The following is a 26,325-nucleotide window of genomic DNA, read 5'->3' as shown; positions in this document are numbered from 1 at the left end:
CAGACACTCTCAGCCCTTCTGACACTCCTGCTTCTGTAGTGATACTCCCTGCCTCTCCTGAAACTCTCAGCCCTTCTGACATTCGTGCTCCTGTAGTGACACTCCCTGCCCGTCTAGTGACACTTCCTGGCCCTGGAGTGACACTCCCTGCTTCTCTCCTGACACCCTCAGCCCTTCTGACACTTCCTGTAGTGACAATCCCTGCCTTTCTAGCGACACTCCCTGACTCTAGTGACTCTCACTGCCCTTCTGGCACTCCTGCTCCTGCAGTGACACTCCTCTCTAGTGACACTCCCTGCCTCTCTCCTGACACCCTCAGCCCTTCTGACACTTCCTGTAGTGACACTCCCTGACCCTTGAGTAACACTGAAATGTTCTCCCCTGACACTCACCGACCTTCTCAAAGCCCTGCTTGTGTAGTGGCACTCGCTGCCCCGCTCCTGATACACTCAGTCCTTCTGACTCTCCTGTAGTAGCAGGAGCAGGAGTGTCAGAATGGCTGGGTGCGTAAGGATGGGGGCAGGGAGTGTCAGGAGAAGACAAGGGAGGGGCAAGGAGTGCCAGGAGAGGGGCAACTAGTGTCACTAGAGTTAGGAAGTGTCACTAGAGCAGCAGCGGCCCGTGAAGGTAAGAGCGGTGGGGTGGTGGGGCCTGGTGTGTGGATTTTTGCTGGACGATGACCTGGGCCTGACTGGGAATTAAAACCGGCCCTGGCACACTGCTTGGCCGGCCCCCCTGGAGGGAGGGGAGCTGCAGCCAAGCTGTTTGCGAGGGCCGGTTTCGGCCAATTTTGTTACAGCGGGCTGATATTGCCAACCCCCGGTAAAAAAAACTGCCCCCAGGGCCCTAAAACCGGCTCCCACACTGGCGGCCCACCGGGGAAGCCTGGTGCCCGCTACGGCCAGTGCGACCCTGAAGATGGCGAGGGAAAGTGACGACTCTCCAATTATAATGCAGATAGAATCTTGATTTCATTAAAGACAACGGAGGCTAACATTATTCAATATACTATTATTGCTGCCCCAACAAGCAGCCCTTTAAAGAACATGAATAAGAACATTGCAATCAACAAGATATAATGGCATTATAACTAGGTATCATCCTCTTCCATGCGCTGCTCCCGTACAGTTAAGTATACAGTTTTATACTCTTACTTAATGACCACTGTGAGCCTATTTTTAAACTCCTATTTATAATTTTAACCTATATTGCTATCAAAGGTAAGTAACCTTATCAATTATCCCTACAACCAGCTTTTTTTTGCTTGTTTTTACACTTTTATGACTTATTAGGTAAGTTATTTCCTAAATTCCTGTTCGTTCAATATCCTTCCAATTTAAGGTTTGGTTACCTTCACCCCTCACATCTTTTACTTCCTTTTCTCTCTGCACTGTAAACTATCCGCTTTAGTCTTCAATCGATTAATTTCCCTTATCCGATCACTGCCTCTGTGACGCCTCGAGAGGGGCCTGCGTTTCCACCCAACAAATTTTGATGGGGACGATGAGTATATTTTCAATCCCTCAGAGACCTTGGACAATGATCTCCTTGACGAGGATATAGTCCAACCAACTGGTTCCAATTCAATCAAGGACCCTTCGCGAGTGGAGATGTTTAACCCCACCCGCATCACACAAACCCGAGGGGGTCTGACTGGTGGCCCATGGACCACATATCCAATTTCATAAAATGTTGGATCCGGAAACCCCTTGAAAAAGAAACCAGAAACCTGATGAGGGCCGAGTGCCACAGACTCTTCTTAGACAATAAGTCTGGTTTAACACCACATCTAGATCCCAAATTATTTACCTTTTTATTCAAGACGGGCAGAGATCCTAGAAAGGGACTCAAACGCTGTCTCAAGAGTACTGGACACTCTAGGACCCTTCGCCAAGATCATGGACTTGGCAGAAGAGACACCCCTGAAGGTCACCAAGCAGATGTGGATGAGGGGATGGAGTCAGCGTGCACTATGCCTCCTTGGCAATGCCAACACAGGTTTAACACCAGAACAAAGAAGGGCAATACTCATGAGACTGAACCCAAAATTGGGGGACCTTGCCACTAAAGATGTCCAAGGCGACCCGAATGGCCTTCTCTTTGGTGAAAACTTTATTAAACTACTAGGAAAATATGTTTCCACTTTCTCGGCCTTCAGTAAGGCACAAACAAATATGAATCGGATGTTCGAAGGTAGAATTTTTGGAAGAGCTGTCAGGATGGAGACTGGCTGTTAGCCGTGGACAATACAGGTCCCGATACTACCAAAACCAGCGAGGATACGGAAGACCTTTCGGAGGACACAACTCCTCCTTCTTCCCACAAAGAGGCAGAAACCTCCGTATCCGTGGTGGGGGCAGAGGCAGATCACAAAGCTATGGACAGCAGGGTAAGGACGCCTCCTATTGCTTTTTCCCATACAATGGTAGGGGGAAGACTACGTTTATTCAGCCAAAATTGGTCATTATTAACGATTGACCATTGGGTATTAGAAACCATAAAGGGGTTCAGGATAGAATTCAACACAACACCCTACCAAGTACGACAACCCAGAGAACAGTCAGCTCTGGTAGACACAGAGGTGAACCAGATGTTATTACAAAATGCTATTTGCAGGGTGACAGACTCAGAACAAGGCTTTGTGAGCACAATATTTTTGGTAAAGAAAAAAGACAAAGCCTGGCGCCCGGTTATACGTTTAAAAGAGCTGAATACCTTCCTAGTTTACAGACACCTCAAAATGGAGGGTATACACCTCTTAAGAGACATCCTAAAAAAGAAGGACTGGCTTGTAAAATTAGATCTAAAAGACACCTACTTCACAATACCTATGGACAAGGACTACAATATTTAAGATTCTCATGGAAAGAGTAACATACCAGTTTCGGTCCCTTCCCTTTGGACTCTCCTCAGTCCCACGGTGCTTCACCACGGTTCTAAGGCCAGTAGTTGCTTCCTTGAGAAGGAGGGGTGTTCGCTTAGTAATCCACCTAGACGATATGCTTCTGATATCACAACATCAGGAGGACTTGTTCAAACACATGATATGGACCGTACATCTTTTAGAAAAGTTAGGCGTCATCATTGTAGGAGAGTGGGTCTACTTCCTATGGTCACCCCCACTTTTTGCTGTAATTCTCTGGTTTTTCGACTCTAGTGTGGCTGTGGCCCTGCTAATCAGACCCACAGCCCAGCTGTTCTCTCTCTAAATTGATACCATGTACTTTAGGTATATACCAGATTCGTTACTGGGTCACCCTTGTGAGCCCCTGTACAGTGTACCATAGGTACCCAGGGCATAGGTGCACCCTAGGCCTACCAGGGGCTGCAGCATGTATTATGCCACCCCTGGCTGGCCCTCAAAAACTTACACCACAGGTCTGTTCACACAGCCTGGGTAAGGTGGTGTAATCACCCCTTACTTAGATATAGTATACCTATATCTACCTTTATATATAGGCACATATACACCTATAAGTCACTCCTATGGTAGGCCCCGACAATCCTGAAGTCAGAGTGCTTGGTTTTATGTGAGAGGGTGCCTTAGCATGAGCTGAGCCCCTCTGCAGCTTTCGGAACCATCTCCTTATAGCTGTTCTATGATATAGCCATACCATATACTCTTAAGTGCATTATAATCCTCACGGATAATGCTAACTTTTGTTTGGCTTTATCAAAACATGTCGTGTAAGGGGTCAAACACTTTGGAAAACTACCCCCCCCCGCCAATTATGGTGGCGGGGGTAGCATTTCACCCTTCTAGAGGGAAAAGACATGTAAGTCACTGCTTTACCCGGTTAAAGTTAAACAGAGCCTCAGCATCACAAAATGGATGCTGCTGCCACAGACACGAGTCTTACCTCCTGTTGCTGGACGAAACTCCGGCAGGGGAGGCCTGGACAATAGTTTTCCTGTCCAGGGAGTTGCTGGCACCTCCCCAGATTGGGGTTTTGTGTACTGGGGCAGGGAGGGCTGCATTCAGTGAATGCATCTAGACACTGCCTGGGGCACACAAGGTGCTCCTTGCATACACCGGTTCCAACCAGTTGCTGGGGCACTCCAGCCCCAGCTCTGGTGCGAAACTGGACAAAGGGAACGGGGTGTAACCACCCCCTTCTCAGGTCCACCCATAGGAGGGACCTAGTCAGGTAATCCAGCCTCCATCCTTAGAATAAGTATAGGATCTGTGTCCCCAGGACTTTAGATTATCCTACACGAATCTTAGAAAGACATAACTTGGACCTTCGACATTCCATTCTGACTGGAAGATGGACGATATCTCCCTTGTGGTCAAGGAGTGACCACCCTGTGCAAACAGTCATCAACAGCATCTTTGCCGGTCTGCAGTTTCAAGGTTCCTGCCGGAACCCGAAGATTCGGCGACACAAGAACTAAACTTCCAGACTTCGCTGACCCTGACTCACATCCACAGCAAAACTGAGACCCGTGGCGGGCACGAGAGACGTGGGACCGGACATCTTTGATATCCTGCATTTTGCTACCTGCACTCCTTCCCTGAAACCTCAGTAAGTTGTGCATTGGGGTGCAAGAAGCCCCAGCCTGGAGCATCATTTGACCTAAAGCCCAGGCCCCCACACTCCGCGAGTGTCCCGTGGGCCCCGCCTTTGCATTTGAGCTCAACGCATCTTCCTGGTTCCTTACCTGTTGGCTAGTGAGCCCCCTGAAGACGCCATCTTGAATTTACTTTGCTTTCCTGGTTGCTCCAGCTTCCCTGAAAAGGAGAAGCACCGCAGACCTTGCTGGTCTGCAACAGATGCAATCTTGACATCCTGCGTGGGTTGCAGTTGCCAAGGCTTGTTGACTACAATCTGGATACTGAAACAGCAGTCATCTAGACCCATCGTGGGACATGTAGAATACAGTGCCTGGTCATCGTCGATGCCTCCTGGACCTCGTTGCTGAAGAGACAAGCTCACCTTCTTCACCTTAAAGCACCCGACATCGCCTGGTTCCTTCCCCGTTCCTTCCTGGATCCTTCCTGGTCACTGGCTAGTGACCCAGACTCTGTCCCCTCTGCTTTCAGGTTCTTCACATCTCCGATCCACCCTTGGATCCACCCGGACACTTTTCCTCTGGTCGCCTGCAGCACTTCTTTGCAGCTCTCAATAGAAAACGACGCCGAAACCCGACATCAAAAGACACCTATGCACCCGGCTTCCGTGGGTGAGGTAACACGAGTACTCTGGTAGTCTCGAGGGTATTGGCCCTCCTAGTGTCTAAGTCCAACAGGGTTCCATCCTAGTCCATCCGGAAGTGTCCTTAAACTGTAACTTTGTAACTTTTACGAACTCCATAGAAAGTCAATGGGAACCTGCGCCTGTGTTTAGACAGTGCACGTGGCTCCCGTGGGTCTCCTACTTCTTAACCTTTGGTTGCTTAGTGTAGCCCCAGCGATTCCACAGGCCCCAGGCCTGCTTTCTAACTCTCACGTGGTACTTATACCACTTTCTTAGTATATGGTTAGTGAGGCCCCTAGGGCATAACGTATACTGTGCAACTTATTGTGTATTAACTGTGTGACTTGTATTGTATTTTTACCTCTGACCTCATAAAGAGTGCAGAGGGGTTGTGTTTAGATTAAATACATATATATTTGATATATACCTTGTGTGGTGTCCTTTCATTTGGTACTCAAGGGATTATAATTGGTAAAACAACTTGCTTAACTCGCCTATCTGAAGTCTTAGCCTGAAGACTGCTGGTTCATGCTACCACTAGGATAGCTTTCTATAAGGTTGACTTTACAACCACCATCAATAAGGGTCGTTTAGACTGGTGCAAGGTGCTCACTAGAACTAGTGGACATCATATGCCAGACTAACTTCTCACATTGGTGTGCAGCGGTTGCGATAAGAGCTTGCAATTTGTTTTACCAAATTATCTTGTAATATCATCTGAAAGATCATTTCAAGGTACTTGTAAGTACATATAAATCAAGTCTTATATACATAAGTTCTACTGAACTTAGTAGTTGGAGGTGATAAGGGCTTAGCACACCCTGACTACAACTCCTAGAGAGGTTCTAGTAGGAAACCATTTAGTGTAGGCAGGTGCACACACCACACCTCACTAGAAAATGTCATTGGAAGCAGGCTCTAGTGGACCTCTTCAAAAAGAAACCCAGAGGGTGCCTTCTAAGTATGACTCATTCACTTTTCATCAACTGAGAAGCCTGTGTGCAGTCAGAAAGTTGAGACAAGGACAGAGTCCATCCTTTAACCACCTGGCAGATATCCTAGTGGCTCATTTTTATTTTTATTTTTTCAAACTTTATTTGTGAATGTATTTTCATCACATATGAATACAGTGTTATCAACAGACAAGCAATACATCACGCTTTTTAATTTTCTCCCAGCCCGCAAATAGGGTCTCCAGATTATGTCCATACAAATTTGAGCACATTATTAGAGTCTTCCGTTCGTATTAGGACGTGTCCCCATACCCACCCTCGCTCTCCCCAACTATCCCTCCCCCTCCCATCCAACTCAGGTGTCTAATTCCTCCTAACTGTTCCGTCACAGCTCCCCAGCGCTGGCCACTCTCTGCCAGGGTTATGTAATAGAAACTCTTTCAACCACCTCTGTCCCGCCTCAGTGCTCAGTACACACAGTCGTAATCCCCTCGGGTCGCAGTGCGCTCAGTTGCTCTGGGACAGTGGCTGATCTATACTGTCTAGTTCGAGCAGCATAACCTCCCAATCCATTGCCATCGGGGTTTTCCGCCTCCCTCCTTCTTCCTCCTTTCTAAGGGCAACACATTCTGCTCTACCCCATTTCACCACGTCTGCCCGCCACGCCTCCACCCTGGGCGCTCTCGGGGACTTCCACTGCATTGTAATCTTCTTGATCGCTAAGAGGAGAGCTAAATCCACAAAGCGCAGTTTAGGTTTCAATGGTTTGGGGCGAGGGCGGGCTCCTACTAAGCAGCACAATGCACTCTCCTTCACCTGTATCTGAGATACCTCTCTCACTATCCGGCAGACCTCCCGCCAATACCTGCCCAACTGTGGACACGACCAAGGCATATGTGGGAGGCCAGCCTCATCCGCTCTACAATCCTAGTGGCTCATGATGTAGAGAATGCATCAGACCCAGGTAACCAAGGGGGTAGACAGGGGGGGCATCTCACAACAGAGGAAAATACTACTGGAGATGATCCAGTGGTGTCTGATGAGGATGATGACCAGGATGCAGCTGATGAACCCCCGGGGCAACACAGGGCTGTCTGGAGGTGGAGAGGGCCACGGTAGGCCCCCCTCTAACCTTCCAAATAGGCCCAACAGTGGAACCAGAAGGCCCAGATCACTGTCCAGTGGTTCTGATCATTCTGATTCCTCGGTAGGGTCCAGTGCCTCTGCTGTGAGGAGGATGACTTCCCCCCAGAGGAGAGAGCACAAAGCTAGGATGAAGGACGTCAAGCTTAGGATCAAAAGGCAAGAAGTTGCCCTTGCAAAAGAGACCCTGGCTCTTGAAAGAGAGAAAAGATTAAGTGGGCTAGAGCTCACTGGTGGCAGCATAGTACCTAGAGATAGGGAAAGGTCTCATGACCATAGAAACCTGAACAAGATTGTCCCTCCCTATCAGGTTGGGGATGATATCCACAAGTGGATGACTGCTTTGGAGAGGGCCTGCAAAGTACAGAAGGTCCCCGAGGAGCAGTGGGCAGCAATCTTGTGGCTCTCCTTTGCAGACAAAGGCAGAGATAAGCTGCTCACAGTTAATGTACAGGATGCTATCAACTACACTGTCCTGAAGAGTGCTCTGATAGATGGGTTTGGATTAACCACTGAGCAGTACAGGTGGCTGTTCAGAGACACCCAGAAGACACAGACTCAGGACTGGACTGATGTTGTAGATTGTGCTACTAAGGCTCTGGAGGGCTGGTTACTGGGCAGTAAGGTCAATAACTATACAGGATTGTATAATTTGATTATGAGGGAGGAGATCCTTAATAACTGTCCTAACCAGCTTTTGCACCAACACCTGGTGGACTCTGATCTGACCTCTACCCAAGAATTGGGCAAGAAGGCAGACAAATGGGTCAGAACCAGGGTGAGGCCTAGAAATCAGGGTGGTGACCAGAAGAAAGATTCTACCAAACCCCAAGAGAGAGGTGGGGATAAATCTAAGGACAAATCCACTACAGGGCGACAAAAATCCTCTGAGGGGGGTTGGTCCCAAACTCCTTCCTCTAATGTTAAGAAACCTTATTGCGATGTATGTAAGCAACCTGGCCACTAAAAAACTGACAGCAGTTGCCCAAAAGCCAGCAATAAGGAAAATATTCCTCCAAGTAATACTCCTACACCTCCTGTTACTACTATTAGTAATCCCCCAGGTGGTGGGAGTGCCCCCAAAACTTTGGCTGGTTTACTTGGGAAACTCAGGTGGACTCTGGCCTAACCAGGTCCCCTACTACAGCACCTCTAGTCTGTTTTAATGGCATGGGGGTTGCCAACTTCACTGCTTGTCCCAATACCTTTGGCAAGTACAGACAGGAGCCCCACATCAATGGTCAGACAGCTGTGGCCTATAGGGAAACAGGGGCTAGCATCACCATGGTGACTGAGAGACTAGTCCCCTCAGAACAGCTTTTACCTGGGTTTACATACCAGGTGACCACCATTGATGGAGTCAGGTCAGATCATGCCATGGCAGTAATAAATCTCAGCTGGGGGGGTGTCACTTGCCCAAAGAGAGTGGCAGTGTCTACAAACATGCCTGTAGATTGTTTACTGGGCAATGATCTTGAGATCTCAGCCTGGGCTGAGGTAGAGCAACAGGCCCATTCCAAAATGATAGGCCTTCCTGAAAAGGTTAGTAGGGCTGTGATGGTCACAGCCCAAACCCAAACAGATTTTTGTTTTGTGAAGCCTGAAACTATAGATCACTCCACTCAGACAGAGAGCATTGGGGAGGAAGAAAAGTTTCCCTCCCACCAGACATTAGGTGAGGGTCAGCCTCCTCAGGGAACTGACCATACCCCTTGTGATGGAACTGCCCCAGAGGTAGTCAGGCCTGGCCTGGCAGAGCCCCTGATGTCAGTGGACCCTTCCAAGGTGGAGCCCAGTCTGGAGCAGGTAACCTGCCCCTCTCTACCCTGCCTCAGCCAGCCCAGGGCTGTAGGGGTCAGGGAGGTCAGTGGACCCCAAAGGGCCCCTGTCCAGAGGAACCCCCCCATCAGCAGATTAGGGGCACCCAGTCTAGTAGCCCTGGCCAAGTGAAAATTCCTCAAAACTCTGAGGGATCTCCCTTACCCTTGTGTAGGAACCTCCCTCAGATGGACTCTGTTGGACACAGGCAAACCTGGGACCCAGTGGTCCCACACCTGACCTGTCCCTCCAGTGGTCCAACCAACCACTGGAGGGACAGGTCAGGAGTGAGACCACCTCTGGCTGTAGGTAGCCAGAGGTTTATGCCTTTCTTTCTCAGTCATGGAAAGAAAGGCATACATGGTGGATACTGATTGGAGGAAGCTGAGCCCAACCTTAGTTAATCCCAATGGTGGAGACCCTCAGACACCCTTAGGGTGAGGGATTGCCATGCTAGTGCAGGTACTTCCTTATATGGCCACCTAGTCAATATAGGCTTACCTGGACAAGGATAGCCTTATCTCCTTTCGTTTGGTGGGGGGGGGGGGGGGGGTTATGTAGGAAGGTGGATATCTGACTATGGTTACCCCAAATTATTTTCCTGGTGTTTTGCTGGTTTTTGACTTAGTTGGCCTTGGACCCTGCTATTCAGGGCCCCAGTCTATCTGCTTTCTCTATAGAAAGGAGAGGTGTGGTGCCGAGGGGGAGAGGTGTGGCGCCGCGGCCTGGGAAACTGACGCTGGTATCTGGGGATCAGGGTTCGATCCCCGGCTCCGGCGGCAGGTTAGCCCAGCACCATGTGACTCTGGGCAATAGCTCGCTTAATCTTCCCGACGGCCCCCAGCGCCTAGAGACCCTTACGGGTGATTGTGCGCTTTACAAATGTGGATTATTATAATGGACTCCATGTACGTTAGTTACATACCAGATTGGTTACTGGGTCACTCTTGTGAGCCCCTGTATAGTGCACCATAGGTACCCAGGGCATAGGTGCACCCTAGGCCTACCAGGGGCTGCAGCATGTATTATGCCACCCCTGGTTTGCCTTCCAAACTGACACCACAGGTCTGTTCACACAGCCTGGGTAAGGTGGTGTAATCACCCCTTACTTAGATATATTATACCTATATCTACCTTTATATATAGACACATATACACCTATACGCCACTCCTATGGTAGCCTCGATAATCCTGGGGGCCGAGTGATTGGTTTTATGTGAGAGGGTGCCCTAGCATGAGCTGAGCCCCTCTGCAGCTTTCGGAACCATCTCCTATTCTATTCTATGATATAGCCATACCATATACTCTTCAGTGCATTATAATCCTCGCGGTTAATGTTAAATTTGGTTTGGCTTTATCAAAAGGAATTTCAGGAAACTATGTCCCATATCCAGAGATGGATGAACCTGAACCACCTCAAACTTAACCCGGGCAAGACAGAACTTATCTTGCCCGGGAAAAGTGAAATTAGTTGGGGTCCCCACTTCTGGCCATCGGGCATGGGAACTCCACCTACTAAATCCCACACAGTTAAGAGCCTAGGGATGACCCTTAGCGAGGATCTCTCGCTAAAAAGCCATATAGGGTTGGTAGTTTCATCTAGCTTCTTTCAACTAAGAAAAATAAAGAAAATCTCCCATCTCTTGACCTACTCTGCTCTGATTCAGGTAACTATTGCATTAGTACTATCTCGGCTTGATTTTTCAAGTAGCCTGTATCTTGGTCTTCCAGCAGGCCAGTTGAAAAGATTACAATGTGTCCAGAATCAGGCAGCCAGGCTTATCTGTAAACAACCAACATGGCAACCCATCAGACCAGGACTGGAAAAGCTTCACTAGTTGCCAGTGGCTCAGAGAGTTACGTTTAAAGCTGGCTGTATTATTTTTAAGGCTTTGCAAGGTAAAGGACCTACATTCATAAGGAATTTGGTTGGCAGATACATCCCTTCACGGAACCTTCGTTCGACCCATCAAGAACTGCTAATGGTCCCTTCATACAAGAAAAAACGACTGGGCGGCAGTAGTTTTCACTTTCTCGCCGCCTCCTTATGGAATTCCCTACCAATGTCATTAAGACAGAGTAATGATCTTCTCTCTTTTAGACAGGCTTTTAAAACCTGGGAGTCAACAGAAAAACAAATGTCCTAGGGGCCCGATGTAGGTCGGTCGGTAACGGCCGAAAATCGGTATTTTCGGCCGTTACCGATCGGAATACAGACAACGGGATGTAGGAGGCCGAAATCCAGCGAAATCGGCGATTTTACCGAATCGGAAAGTCACCGAGTCGGTCGGATTCCGAATCGGAAAAAATTAGTAATCGGAAAAAATCTCCGATTCGGTAGATTACCTATTCGGAGATTTTTCCGATTCCTACTTTTTCCCGATTCGGAATCCGAGCGACTCGGTGACTTTCCGATTCGGTAAAATCGCCGAATTGGTATATATTCCGATTTGGTGAAAATCCGATTCCATGCGAAAACCCTAAGATTGAGATATAGGTAAGCACAGAAATACCGATTTTGCTCCAAATTCGGTATTTCAGAGTCGGAAATTACCATGGATTGGAATCAGGTGGTAACCAGGTGCAACCTATAAAAAAGGACCCAAAATGCAGTTCTACTTGCAACATGGCAGCTTTCTATGTCATAGCTAGACGGCTACGGCTACAGCAGGAAGGAGAGAGGGAATGGCAGAGAGAGGAGCAGGTGTACAGGCAGAGGGTGACCCTGTGCATGCTGACAGATCCAGAGATCCTACAGAGGTACAGGCTGGAGGCAGACACCATCAGAGACCTCATCAGGGACCTCCAACCCCTGTTGCAGCACCCCACCCCAAGGGCACATGCAATCCCTGTGCAGGTGCAGCTGCTATGCTGCCTACACCTGCTGGCGTCTGGCAGCTATCAAAGTGTAGTTGCTGTGGCAGGAGGGGTGACCCAGAGCAGCCTGTCAAGGTTCTTCCACAAGTTCCTTGATGCCATGATCCAGAGGATGGCCCACTACATTTCCTTCCCTTCCACCCATGCAGAACTGGCACAGACAAAAGCTGAATTCTATCAGATGGCAAGATTCCCCCACATCATTGGCTGCATAGATGGCACACACATACCGATTTGCCCCCCTGCTGACAACGAATACGTATACCGCAATCGGAAGTCACGGCACACCATAAATGTGCAAGTGATATGCAATGCCAAGTGTGTGATCACTGACCTGGTTGCAAAGTTTCCGGGGAGTACCCATGACTCCTATATCTTCCAGAGTAGCGGAATTTATGCACGGCTGATGGCAGGGGAATTTGGCGAAGGATACCTCCTAGGTAAGACACAGTGTCAGACCCCCATAACCAAAATTGCAGTGTGAAATACATGTATGCATGTGAGTAATGTTACCCCTTCTCCTTCTAGGCGACAGTGCATATGCCCTACGCTCTTTCATTCTCACACCTTACCTCAACCCCTCAACACCCAGCCAAAGGAGGTACAACCGTGCCCACAAAAGCACGAGGAACGTAGTGGAAAGGACCTTTGGCATCTGGAAGAGCAGGTTCAGATGTCTGCACAAGAGCGGAGGTGCAAGGCAATATACCCCCATCACCTGCTGCAAGATTATTGCTGTCTGTGCAATGTTGCACAACCTTGCAGTCAGGAAAGGCACTGAGGTAGAGTTATCCGACTACGAGGACCCTGACGATGACAATGCTGTCCCACTACCACTACCTGCTGGAGTCTCTGCACCATCTGACGGCAGATACAGGCGTCAGGAGATCACAGACAACTATTTCTGAGTGAGTACAGATGCACAAACAGGTCAATGTATGTGTTCAGAAATTAAATTTAATAATGTTGCATCAACGTTACTGCACTGATGTGCAACAAAAGAAAAGTTAAACAACAAGGGGTAGGAATGTCCAATGTCCGGGTTGCCTCACCCGCTGTGGCAGTCCTATTTTTTGCTGCGCTTAGCAAGCCCACTGGGATGAACCTCACCCCCTTCAGAATGCCCTGCAGCCTCAGCTGAGCGCCTGCTGCTCCGGCGCGGCTCTGACGCAGCGCTGGCCGGGCTGCTGCGGCTGCTGCTGTCCCCAGCCTCGCCCAGGACGGGATTCACTACGGTGTTGGAGATGAGTAGTGTCTCCATGGCTGTTGTTATACGGCCCATGCCCCTAGTGACCTCGGACATGTTCTGTGTGAGGCTGGCCTCCATGTTTGCCCCACGTTGGCATAGCTGGGCAGTCGCAGCCGCAAGGCGGTTGAGTGACCTGTTCGTGACTCTTGCATCCCTGCGACGACTCAGCTCATGGTCATCCAACCTGTTGCAGAGCTGGGTGATGGCAGTGGTCATTCGGCCAATTGATGTTGCTATTTCCTTGTTGCTGTCAACGAAGGTCTTGAAGCCCTGTGTCATCTCACCCATCTGCAGGTTGTGCAGGCGCAACTGGCGATGGCAGGCCAGGATGGATTTCGCCTGCATCCTCTGTATTGTGACCATGCTGGTCTCCAGCCCTGCGAAGACGCTGCCTCCCGGTGCTGGTATTGGGCTGCTGGTAGCACGTGGCCTACGTGGAATTCTGCTGCCCTGCTGTGTGTGCTCTGGTGTCGCTGGTGTCACGGGGTCTTGTGCAGGAGCCTGACCCGCTGCCCCCTCCATGATGACTAATGGAGCTACTATTCTCCTCCGGGCCGGGGAAGTGGCAGGTGCAGGGTGGCTCAGTGGTGGTGTGTTCTCCGGGGAGAATACCAATGAGGGCGACTGAGACTGAGACAGTCGGGGGGAGTGTGGAGTTGTGAGGGAATGTCCTGTGTCCTCCTCATTTGCCAGGGCACAGCTGTTGTCCTCCTCCTCCTGTGCTGCTGCACTGGTGCTTGCCACCGCCGCACTGGCTGTTGGTGCTGGAGCTGGTGCTGGAGCTGATGCTGCTCCCCCGCCTGATGGTGCCCCTAGGTACAAAGAAGCATTTGTCAAGTGGGTGCTAATGTGTTCCAGTCACAACTATTAAAGCATTGCACGTCTCATTACAAACACGTTGATGCTGTATTACAGTTATTTATCTCATGCTTCTGCTGTGGCATTTTTGGTAACTTTTGCTGAGTACATTTAGCTAGATGCATTGCTCATGTCTGTTGCTAGCAGTACTGGCCTGGGGTTTGGTTGTGCATTGGGTCTGTAGGGGAGGTGTCTGGTATGGTGTGTCAAGTTGCGCATGCTTCTTACCTGTAGCTGTAGCTCGGGATGAGCTATCCAGGTCCCCAATTCCCACGACACTGGCCCTCTCGATGGTGGTCGCCACTAGTTCCTCCAGCTGAGTGAGGGGTGGCGCACGGTTTGTTCCTCCTCCAGTGAGTCCAGCCTGCTTGTGCAGGTCGGCCAGTTTGCGCTTGGTCACGCCACGGATGTCATAAAACCTCTTCTTGAGGTCGTCTAGGCTCCTGTGGGTGACACCAACTGCATTCACTTTCTCCCCGATGTCGATCCACAGCCTCCTCTTGGTGCTCTCCGGGACAGTCAGGGACTGCCTGCCATATAGCTGGGTGTGCACCCTCACCACCTCCTCCACCAAAGTTTGTAGCTCCATGGTGCTGAATTTAGGATTGCGCTTACGCCCTGCCTTCTGGCTCTCTGTGCTGGTGTCCATGTCTCTCAGGGATCCTGCTCACAATGCTGCTCTCTCTGTGTTTGCTCAGCTCAGGCAGCTTTCCAGAAAGTTCTGATGAGTTGCACCTGCCTGGGTTGCCACACCCTGTGGGGGAGGGTGCTTACAGCTCATTGGCTGATGTCTTCAGTGTCACTCAACCTGCTCGGCAAAACGGCATTCTCCGATTCGGTATTTTCCGATTCGGTATTTTCCAAATGTGTTCGGTAAATACCGATTCGGAATGTATAATGCCTTCCTATTGGCCTTTCGGCCCATGGGGCGTATTTATTATTCCGATTCGGCGTTTACCGATTCGGTTGGTTCCGCATTTTTTTTTTCCGATTCGGACTTGTCCGACCCGGCCTATACCGATTCGGTAGTTGGCGATTCGGTACGTATCGACTCTCGATACCGAATGCTACCGAATCGGTATTTTTCCGATGATTATTTCCTACATATCATTTTCCGATTTTGAAATACCGATTCGGTACGGATCGGTATTTTAAAATCGGTAAATGCGTTTTACCTACATCGGGCCCCTAGTTCTTAAGGCAATTTAATTATAAGTCTGTGAGCACCACTGGATAGTCAAATGATCACCCCAGCGACACCTCTATCTCTAGAGATTGTTACGATGTCCCAGTCTATTGCCATAATAAAAGGCAGCCACCCTCTGATCAAAACAATACAGTCAACACAGAACTCACATTCACCAAAAAAGGACGACAAAAAATGTGTGAATGGCTAGGTAGCACCTCACGGGCGCACCACCAATGGGACCCCTGGTTGGTACTCACCAGGATGGCCCTGTTCTCATCATCGGTGCTACCTGGCTTAAACGTAAACGTGTCCGAGACCCCAAAAAAAGAAAGGAGACAGTGAATGGTGCAGTGAACACAAACTTATATGTGACGAGGACTAACAACGTTCAACATATAACGAAAAAGTTACTGTGCAAACAGGACAAAAAACTTTTACTCGCATTCCTTTTTTGCAAACAGTAAACATATATACATAAAAAAGAGAGATGTGAATACTACCTATCGATTCACAACCTGCTTATAGTCGACATGTTTCATTGCCTTGGTCTTTATCAGGCAATTTCGTCAGGGCAAAATATTTAGCTGCCACTGCCAGAGACACTGTGCTTTAAGTGCTGTAAATAAAAGTACATATAAGCGTATAAGAGATTGCCTGCTGTACCACTATATGCTTGGCACACCATGAATAAAAACATTGACAATAGATCGCAGTGTAATGGATAATAATTACCCCTTTGGCAAGTTTCTCTCTCATACCATCCAAGAGGAAAACTTTCAACATCAGATCAAGGCCCCCAGCGGTGAGCGTGATCCTTTCTCCCTTCAGTTCTATGTCTGGAAAAAACGCCGCAAGGGCAGCAATTAAAAATCCTGTGCATCTAATCTCACCGTATTCGTCTTGTACACCAACCCGCCGTGTCAACCCACTTAAAAGGTTTTACCAGTGGAGAATAATCATTCGGCGTCTTCTCGGCACTGGAACGCCGATAGACTGGGTTACGCTCTATTTACTTCCCCACGAGCCGTTATCCCCCGATTCTGATTGGTCACAGCAGTCAAGCGACTAGCGCGGCCATGTTTAAGCAGTATAACGACACTTGAAGACTCCGTTTTTCAAGTACTTATTCGTATCATCTGTGAGAATGCCTCATTCCCTAGTTTTCTCTGTGTATATTATTGATACCCAAAATGCAGGCGGAGTTGTTCTCGTATTCATGGATCAGCTGGTACACATTCTGTTTACTTTCCCATGGGCCGATCTCCGCCGGTTCTCATTGGTCACAACGGTCACCTGACTGGCGCGGCCATGTTGGAGCAGTATAGTGACTATTGGGAAATCAGTATTTAAAGTAATTATACGGTAACTAGTCTTTAAACCTGCCACATTCAGTAATGTCTTCTATTTAAACTGATAAATATTCGATTGTTCAATTCCAAATACTACATGAGGTATTTTTCGTATTTGTAACTACAGGGGTGGACATTGATAGTATATACAGTCGTACCGCCCCTCTTATCATATCACTCTAATCAAGCACCATGATGTATGTACCAGCTTATGTTATGCTAGCTAAAAAATCACCACTGAGATACAGAGCGGGGTCATAGTGGCCGTCTTAGAGCATTGTTCCGGCATGGCACAAGGAGTACATACCCACGTTACTAGGTCTCCAAGTATCTTTAATCGATGCCAGTGCTTCTCCCACCCCTAGGGCACTTGACATTCTGTGTAGGTGGTCTTTACAGTCAATTTAAGTCTCGTATTGTTAATCAGAAGAAACCGGGAGACCATTAGAGAGGAACCCCAAACAACTGGAGCTTTTAAAAGTTTTTGCGAGTTTTTTATTTTAAAAATAAACTCAATACCGGACAGTAGATTACTAAGCATCGGAACATCTATACAGATCCTTCAACGTAACTTATTCCACTCCAGAAGTTCATTTAATCCCTTCTTTTCACTTTGTTCCTGGAATATCCAGCGTGCCTCTTTAGTAATCAGTCGTCTCTCCACAGACTGGGCATCGCCCATCACCCTTTCCAGAACCACCCATGTAAAGGAATGTTTATTGCGGTGGCAATGTTGCACTAGTTTGGTCGTTAGCTTACCAATCCGTATCGTGCTCACATGTTCCTGGATACGGAGTTTGATCTTACGTGTGGTAAGTCCAATATATTCTAGTCCGCACTCGCACCTCAGTCTGTACACCACATTGGTGGTATTACAATTGCTGAAGTGATTCAGTGTCCACACCCTTCCAGATTGTAAAGTAACAGTTGTAATTTTGTTCGTGAGGTGGCACACTGAACAGTTCCCACAAGGGAAATGACCATTCGGAACAGTGGTTGCTTCTACTTCTGATTTCTCAACCATCCTAGTGTGGACCAATTTGTCCTTAAGATTGTGGGCCCTCCGGAAGGCGAATCGGGGGGAGGCATCTTGTAGTCTGTCGTAGATAGAAGGGACCAGTGTTTTCTAATGGCCTGATGAATCTTCGTAGCCATTGGGTCATAGGTCATGACCACTGGTAAGCAATCTGTCTTCTCTTTTGTTTGAGACTCTAGCAAGGCCATTCGAGGCGTATTCAAGGCCCTCTTCTTAGCATGTCTGATAACTTTGCGTGGATAGTCGCGGTCCTTCAGCTTTCTACTTAACCCCTCTGCTTGTTCCTTATAAACTGCAGTAGAAGAGCAATTACGCCTGTATCGCATAAATTGCCCCACCGGGAGATTGTCCCTAAGGGCTCTCGGGTGGTATGATTGATAAGCAAGTAACGAGTTTCTGTCAGTGGGTTTTTGGTGTACACTCGTTGAAAACTTCCCTTCAGATGCTTCAATATCTAGGTCTAGATAGACTGCACTCGTGTGATGATATTTCCACGTGAACCGTAGGCTCATATCCTGGGTATTTAACCAGTTAAGGAACTGGAGGAGAGAATCTTCTTCTCCCAACCAAATGAGGAGCACGTCATCGATGTAGCGCCTCCACATTCGCAGGTGGTCCTTAAAAGGATTGTTGTCAGATTCGATGACGTGCTCCTCAAATTGGCCCACATAGATGCACACCACGCTTGGTGCCATCGTGGCACCCATTGATGTTCCAGTCACTTGGAGAAAGAGGTCTTTCTTATAGCTGAAGAAATTCCTTGTGAGCGCCAGTTCAATACACTGTAAAATGAAGCTCTGGGGTGCATCGTAGAACCATTCCTGTGCTGATAGCGCTCTAGAAATAGCCACAAGTGCAGCTTCCTGAGGGATACACGAATATAAGGACTCGATATCAATGGTAACAATGTACTCCTTCTCCGGGTCAAAGGTCATGGAATCAAGGACATTCAAGATGTCTGTAGTGTCCTTGACAAACGATTTTTGAGTTATCACTGATTCGCGAAGGTAATAATCAGCGAACTGTGACAGGGGTTCCACAATGGATTGAATTCCCGTGTGGGAACTGTTCAGTGTGCCACCTCACGAACAAAATTACAACTGTTACTTTACAATCTGGAAGGGTGTGGACACTGAAGTGCGAGTGCGGACTAGAATATATTAGACTTACCACACGTAAGATCAAACTCCGTATCCAGGAACATGTGAGCACGATACGGATTGGTAAGCTAACGACCAAACTAGTGCAACATTGCCACCGCAATAAACATTCCTTTACATGGGTGGTTCTGGAAAGGGTGATGGGCGATGCCCAGTCTGTGGAGAGACGACTGATTACTAAAGAGGCACGCTGGATATTCCAGGAACAAAGTGAAAAGAAGGGATTAAATGAACTTCTGGAGTGGACTAAGTTACGTTGAAGGATCTGTATAGATGTTCCGGTGCTTAGTAATCTACTGTCCGGTATTGAGTTTATTTTTAAAAAAAAAAACTCGCAAAAACTTTTAAAAGCTCCAGTTGTTTGGGGTTCCTCTCTAACGGTCTCCCGGTTTCTTCTGATTAACAATACGAGACTTAAATTGACTGTAAAGACCACCTACACAGAATGTCAAGTGACCTAGGGGTGGGAGAAGCACTGGCATCGATTAAAGATACTTGGAGACCTAGTAACGTGGGTATGTACTCCTTGTATATACTAATCAAATGGATGGGGGAGAAGGAAAATGCTGATCCCTTAATTTCCTTAGGTAAATGCAAATAATCAGATAGGGAGGGATCACTTGTCCTGCGTGAACCAGGGTATGCAGGAGATCGTACAACGGTGTCTCCAAATAAAAAAACCCTCATGCACGTGTTGGGTAGTGTGGTAAGCGGTATATCTTGGTTCTCCGCTCTTCAAACACGTGTGTGCATAATCATCGGGTTAGTTTCGGTATGCAGCCTCCACCAGGAGGATCTTACCCTTGGTAAAAACAGTAGTGACCCAGTGATGTGGAGGGAGTGTAGAACAATTAAAAATCCCCCGGAAACCCAGTAGTAGTAATTTTATTAAGTCTGGGTTCGGGTGGATCCCATTAGGGGAATGCTCAAGTGGCGTGCGCTCTCTTGAAAAGATTAGGTTCTCAGGACGCACTAGCATTCGAAAAGATTTAAAATGGCCGACATGTTTCAGCCCTCTATGCCGGGATTCGGACTTTAGGGCTTTCTTCAGGACCCGTGGTGAAAGGTGAAAGTGATACTAGTTTACTAAATTATAGCAAGCAAGTGTATAGAAAAGGGAAATTTTCAACCTGTTTCTTTTTTTCTCAAGGTCACGATGTACCTATAGTTCAAACATAATAGAGACATACACAAAGGGAAAACAAGGGTAAGGGAGACACATAGCGTAGCAAATTCACTACTGGACAATACAAGTTGTAGCAACTTAAAATGGCAATACTTCGTAACCCCCAGTAAATGGCAGTATCAACTCTCTCTTTATCCAGCAAGCTATTTCATGCAAAAAGTGAATATCTGGTTTATAGGTGGTATATCATACTTTAATGCAGAACGAGTGTATAGGGTTGGGAAATACCCCACCACTCGGATAACTATTGTGGTGGGTCAAGTATATGGCATTCGATTAACACGTGATCATATGACATGCAATAATATTAATAAACATGTGCAGTCTCTACAATTCGATCTCAATCATGATAAAGGTTGCCCAAAGTAATAGTGATGAACTCTCATGCCGATGTGTTCTGTGCGCTCAATATCGTACCTGAAATGCACATCAGTTACACCTCCTTCGGGTGTGACAAGGGCTTCGAGGGGGCTAGGTAAAAGGGACAGCTATGCATTAGCGCAAAGCAGTTTGTATGATACTTGCGGTTTTGTAGCAGAATTCTGTCTCGAGCAGGTACCTAACGCTCCTCTCCTCGCGCCTCGCGTTGCGCTGCAGCTGCCTCTTGGGACCCGGAAGTGGCGGGGCTCCGCTTCCGGGTCGTTTTTAGAAGTCCTCAGTTCAGGGCAATAGAAAGGGGACTGGGCGCCTTTTACTATTGAAAATATAACGAAGTGGAGATTACGTGATTTAGAAACCTGCAATAAATTGTATTTAAAAAGGAGTAATTCTGATGCTTCATTATAAAAAAAGGTGTGGGTTCCGAAAAATTATTGTAATAAAAATAAAAAGTTTGTGAAAATAAAAATAAAAATAAAAATGATGATAAGTTGCGAGGTCATACTTGATGTTTTGTAAATTCGTGGGCATACTGAATATGGCAGATTGATCGAATTTGAGGACTGAGTTGATCACTGGTGCCTCTATCAGTGCAACTTATGAATAGGTTTCTTCTGTTAAGTCTCTGGAGACAACAAAATTGTTCCCCCAATTAACACTTGAAGAATTTATACATTCCCTGAAGGCTTCACCCAAGAATGCAGTCTGCCTCCAGAGACTTAACAGAAGAAACCTATTCATAAGTTGCACTGATAGAGGCACCAGTGATCAACTCAGTCCTCAAATTCGATCAATCTGCCATATTCAGTATGCCCACGAATTTACAAAACATCAAGTATGACCTCGCAACTTATCATCATTTTTATTTTTATTTTTATTTTCACAAACTTTTTATTTTTATTACAATAATTTTTCGGAACCCACACCTTTTTTTATAATGAAGCATCAGAATTACTCCTTTTTAAATACAATTTATTGCAGGTTTCTAAATCACGTAATCTCCACTTCGTTATATTTTCAATAGTAAAAGGCGCCCAGTCCCCTTTCTATTGCCCTGAACTGAGGACTTCTAAAAACGACCCGGAAGCGGAGCCCCGCCACTTCCGGGTCCCAAGAGGCAGCTGCAGCGCAACGCGAGGCGCGAGGAGAGGAGCGTTAGGTACCTGCTCGAGACAGAATTCTGCTACAAAACCGCAAGTATCATACAAACTGCTTTGCGCTAATGCATAGCTGTCCCTTTTACCTAGCCCCCTCGAAGCCCTTGTCACACCCGAAGGAGGTGTAACTGATGTGCATTTCAGGTACGATATTGAGCGCACAGAACACATCGGCATGAGAGTTCATCACTATTACTTTGGGCAACCTTTATCATGATTGAGATCGAATTGTAGAGACTGCACATGTTTATTAATATTATTGCATGTCATATGATCACGTGTTAATCGAATGCCATATACTTGACCCACCACAATAGTTATCCGAGTGGTGGGGTATTTCCCAACCCTATACACTCGTTCTGCATTAAAGTATGATATACCACCTATAAACCAGATATTCACTTTTTGCATGAAATAGCTTGCTGGATAAAGAGAGAGTTGATACTGCCATTTACTGGGGGTTACGAAGTATTGCCATTTTAAGTTGCTACAACTTGTATTGTCCAGTAGTGAATTTGCTACGCTATGTGTCTCCCTTACCCTTGTTTTCCCTTTGTGTATGTCTCTATTATGTTTGAACTATAGGTACATCGTGACCTTGAGAAAAAAATAAACAGGTTGAAAATTTCCCTTTTCTATACACTTGCTTGCTATAATTTAGTAAACTAGTATCACTTTCACCTTTCACCACGGGTCCTGAAGAAAGCCCTAAAGTCCGAATCCCGGCATAGAGGGCTGAAACATGTCGGCCATTTTAAATCTTTTCGAATGCTAGTGCGTCCTGAGAACCTAATCTTTTCAAGAGAGCGCACGCCACTTGAGCATTCCCCTAATGGGATCCACCCGAACCCAGACTTAATAAAATTACTACTACTGGGTTTCCGGGGGATTTTTAATTGTTCTACACTCCCTCCACATCACTGGGTCACTACTGTTTTTACCAAGGGTAAGATCCTCCTGGTGGAGGCTGCATACCGAAACTAACCCGATGATTATGCGCACACGTGTTTGAAGAGCGGAGAACCAAGATATACCGCTTACCACACTACCCAACACGTGCATGAGGGTTTTTTATTTGGAGACACCGTTGTACTATGTACTCCTTGTGCCATGCCGGAACAATGCTCTAAGACGGCCACTATGACCCCGCTCTGTATCTCAGTAGTGATTTTTTAGCTAGCATAACATAAGCTGGTACATACATCGTGGTGCTTGATTAGAGTGAGGTAACTGGTTTTTAGGAACCCGTTTGGTGCCAGGGGATAACACCCGAAGACCTCTGAGTTCTCCCTGTTCCGGACCACAGAAACACGGAGTCTTCTAGTGGAGTCAGAGATCAAGTTTTATTGATAGCTACCAAGTAACAGGTGTCCTAGAAGCACGACAAACACGGGTCATGTGTTCTCAGGAGATTGTTCGTTTTTACAGAACCAGCCTTCTCCTTATATACAAAAATAATAGCTGCAAGCAAGAATTCTTGAGTTTACGATATGGCTATACACATATTTCTACAATAATACAAAAGAGCGAAGTCATGTAGGCAAGCCTGTATTTTAGATGTCCAATTCGTGATAGATTACCTAGCCAGGCCCGGAACTCCCATCAGATATCGGTGAAGCCCCAATAAAAGAAGGCACCTCCTAGTCATAAAACTGGCCATAAACAGGGAGCGTGGACAGGTGTGTATGTGTGTAGAAAACATGATCTGTGCGCGGTGAATGGTTTATGGTATGTTGTACATTGATGCTATCGGGTTTGGCCACTGGGCGAGGAGCTGCCTAAACAGGTTTGGCTGGAGGCAAGGGAGTCAGTTGGGACAGGTCAGGGGGAAGTCAGGGAAGGTGGACGTGTCCTTTTAGATCAAGCTCGACCTTTAATTGACTTATCATGAGGGCAAGACACAAGATGGATACCGTTTACAAAATGGAGTCTGGGGGTTGGGACGGAAACTATGATTCAGGGGTGTTAGCATGCCTCGATCATGACGCAAATGCATAGGAATGATGTCCTAATCATTATCGGTTCGTCGAAACCAAATTCGTCATGGTACGTTGATGTTTCGGGACACGGATATCGGGCCTCGATACCGGGACAACAGTAGGGTTCAGAATTTCAGAACCACAGACCCTCCTTTTGCCCTCATATAAGGCAATGATTCATGTTAATCCGAGTCTAAATCTGTATGAAGGAATTCGTGGAGATGCTGCTGTAGCATCATTCTGTTGCTCAGTTCGTCCCTTGACACAGGCTTCCGTACACATGAGGTAGCACAGAGGCCACATAGTGCCGGAGCGCACTGTACACATAGGCAGAACATAAACAGAAGTGCTAAGATCATCCCAATGAAGATCAGTGTTTTCCATCCCCAGGTGGCGATCAGTCCCCAGAGCCACCCTAGTAAGGACCAGTCCCCTTTTTCTACGTGAAGGGAACCAGATATCTCGTGTAACTTAGAGATGGCCTGGTACACTGTCGGTGCGTTATCAGGGATGAAAATGCAACAACTGGATTGGATCACTCTACACACACCACCACGATCGGCGAGTATGATATCTAGGGCAACTCGGTTCTGAAGGGTCATAAGTCGATCCGACTGAAGTTCGGTCGTCAAGTTGCCATGAGCTCCGGCCGTTGTACTCACGGCGGATTCAACTATCCTCGATAACTGGCGAATATTCCTGCTGTTCACCATAGGCCCCCAAAATGGCAGAAAACCCTTTGCGAAGTCAGCGAATTCCTGACCCGCGGTGTCGTCTTTACTCACGACACCTCTAGCTGTCCTTGTCCGATGGTAATCTGCTCTGGCCGTGTAGGTGGGAGGCAGCAGAAATGCGATAAAGCATGTACCTGAGAAGTCAGGGGGCAACCAAGTGTGAGCTTGGTCATGGCAGACGAAATACGTGCCTTTGGCTGCTAATAGTATAGGGGAAGTTCGAGAAGCGAACACATAGGTTTCCGTGCATATACTCTTTCCTAATTGTGCTTTGGGATCCCTGCCGATACCTTGTAAACATAAGTGACCTCGGTTGGGTACTATCCAAACTGGGCGGGATTTCTTTGCTGTCTGGCTCTTACTCAGGTAAACCCCATATTTAGTTACGTTCCAACGAGTGTATGGAGTGAGTTCATCTTTGGGAATCGTTAGATATGTGTCGAACTCTCTACTCATATTTCTTATCCCTGCTACTAGTGCCTTGTTACTGGAATCGCTTTCAACGGAACGGGTTGGGTATGGTTCTAGGGCGAACAGGAACATGGTCTGAAAAGCCCACAGAGAACCATAATAGCTGAATGGCAGGATGAAGTATGGGATACCCTTATCAGTCGTGTGTGGCATGAGTCCACATATCCAACAGTTCGATGTGTTCATTATGGACTGGTGTTGGTGTAGAAGTTGAATGAATGAGTTATTTACAAATTCGAGTCTTCTTGCAGACTCGTGCTCAGGTAGAGGGTGAAAGTAGTGTGGAGACATAGTAGGAGGAGGCTGTGGCCGGGTGTCATTTGAAAAAGTAACTTGGAATACGAATAGGGTATAACCAGTCAAAAACATCGTTATGCTACACAACATTAAAATACATGTTATCAAAAACCTTCTTTTGGCCAGTACAGTGCATAATTGTCTTTCAAAGTTTGTGAGTCTGGTAGGTCTCTTTACCCTAGGAAACTCCATCCTCTAGTTGCTGCCCGCGGTGGTAGGTTGGTTCTGCCAGGGGGTGCGCTCTGTTCAGTCCGGGGTAACTCCCTTGGACCAACCAGAACCGTTGACCTAAACGTCCCCAGTTGCACTCCCCAGCCTTCAACCGCGACCCTAGCAGCAGAACCGGATGGCGGTTCGAAAATCAAAAATGAGCAAGTTTCCTGAGAGTGAGAGAGCTGAAAAAATCAAAAAATAGTTCTTGGGGGAAGGGAAATCACATTAGTTTGTTTTTATTTAGTCTCTTCGTTTAGACCTTAAATTGTACCGTCGTTTTCCTGGCACGGTGTGGTCTTCAAACAATGTCTCAGGTTCGGTAGTGTCCAACTGCATAGACTGTGGCACAAATCCTTGTAAAATATGATCACTCTCTTTTTCGGTACCAGTTTCTTTTAAACGTGCATCGCTGAAAGGGATGAAACGAGGTATGGATTCTGTCTCGGAGTCGGCAATTCCTTCGTTGACCCACCGATCGTATGGAAGGGGCAGAGGGACCCGTTTACAATGGGTCCCGTGCACCCAGTTCTTTTTGCCTTCCACCCGAACCGCTGATCTCGTGGAAAGAAGTACCAGATAAGGTCCGGTCCACCTCGGCTGTCCGTTGTTTGTGCGCTGGAAATTCCGCACCAAGACCCACGTGCCGGGTGCGATGGAGTGACCTGGATCGTCAGAGGCTGGCGGAGAGGAACTGTGAACCTGTTGGTGTAAAACACGCAATTTAGTTGTCAATTCGCACAAATAGTCAAGCAGTACGGGGTGCTCTATTTCGCTAAGTTTGTTTGGCCTTGGCACGCCCCAGACGTTGGCTGGGCGGCCAAACACTATCTCATGGGGGCTAAGTCCTAATCTGGAATGGACTGTCATTCTGGTTGACAAGAGTGCTAGGGGCAAGGCGTCAGGCCATTTAAGACCTGTGCAGGCTTGGATTTTGGCTAATGTGAGCTTCAAAGTGCCATTGTAGCACTCTACTAATCCAGCTGATTGGGGGTGATTCGCAGAGTGAAATTTTTGTTGTATGCCTAAACATTCACACATTCTCTTCATCACGCGTCCTACGAATTCACTTCCATTATCACT

This window comes from Lissotriton helveticus, chromosome 5_2 (assembly GCF_964261635.1).
Source record: "Lissotriton helveticus chromosome 5_2, aLisHel1.1, whole genome shotgun sequence".
In the NCBI taxonomy this organism is placed as follows: domain Eukaryota; kingdom Metazoa; phylum Chordata; class Amphibia; order Caudata; family Salamandridae; genus Lissotriton; species Lissotriton helveticus.
Note: the sequence above shows the minus strand (reverse complement) of the source record.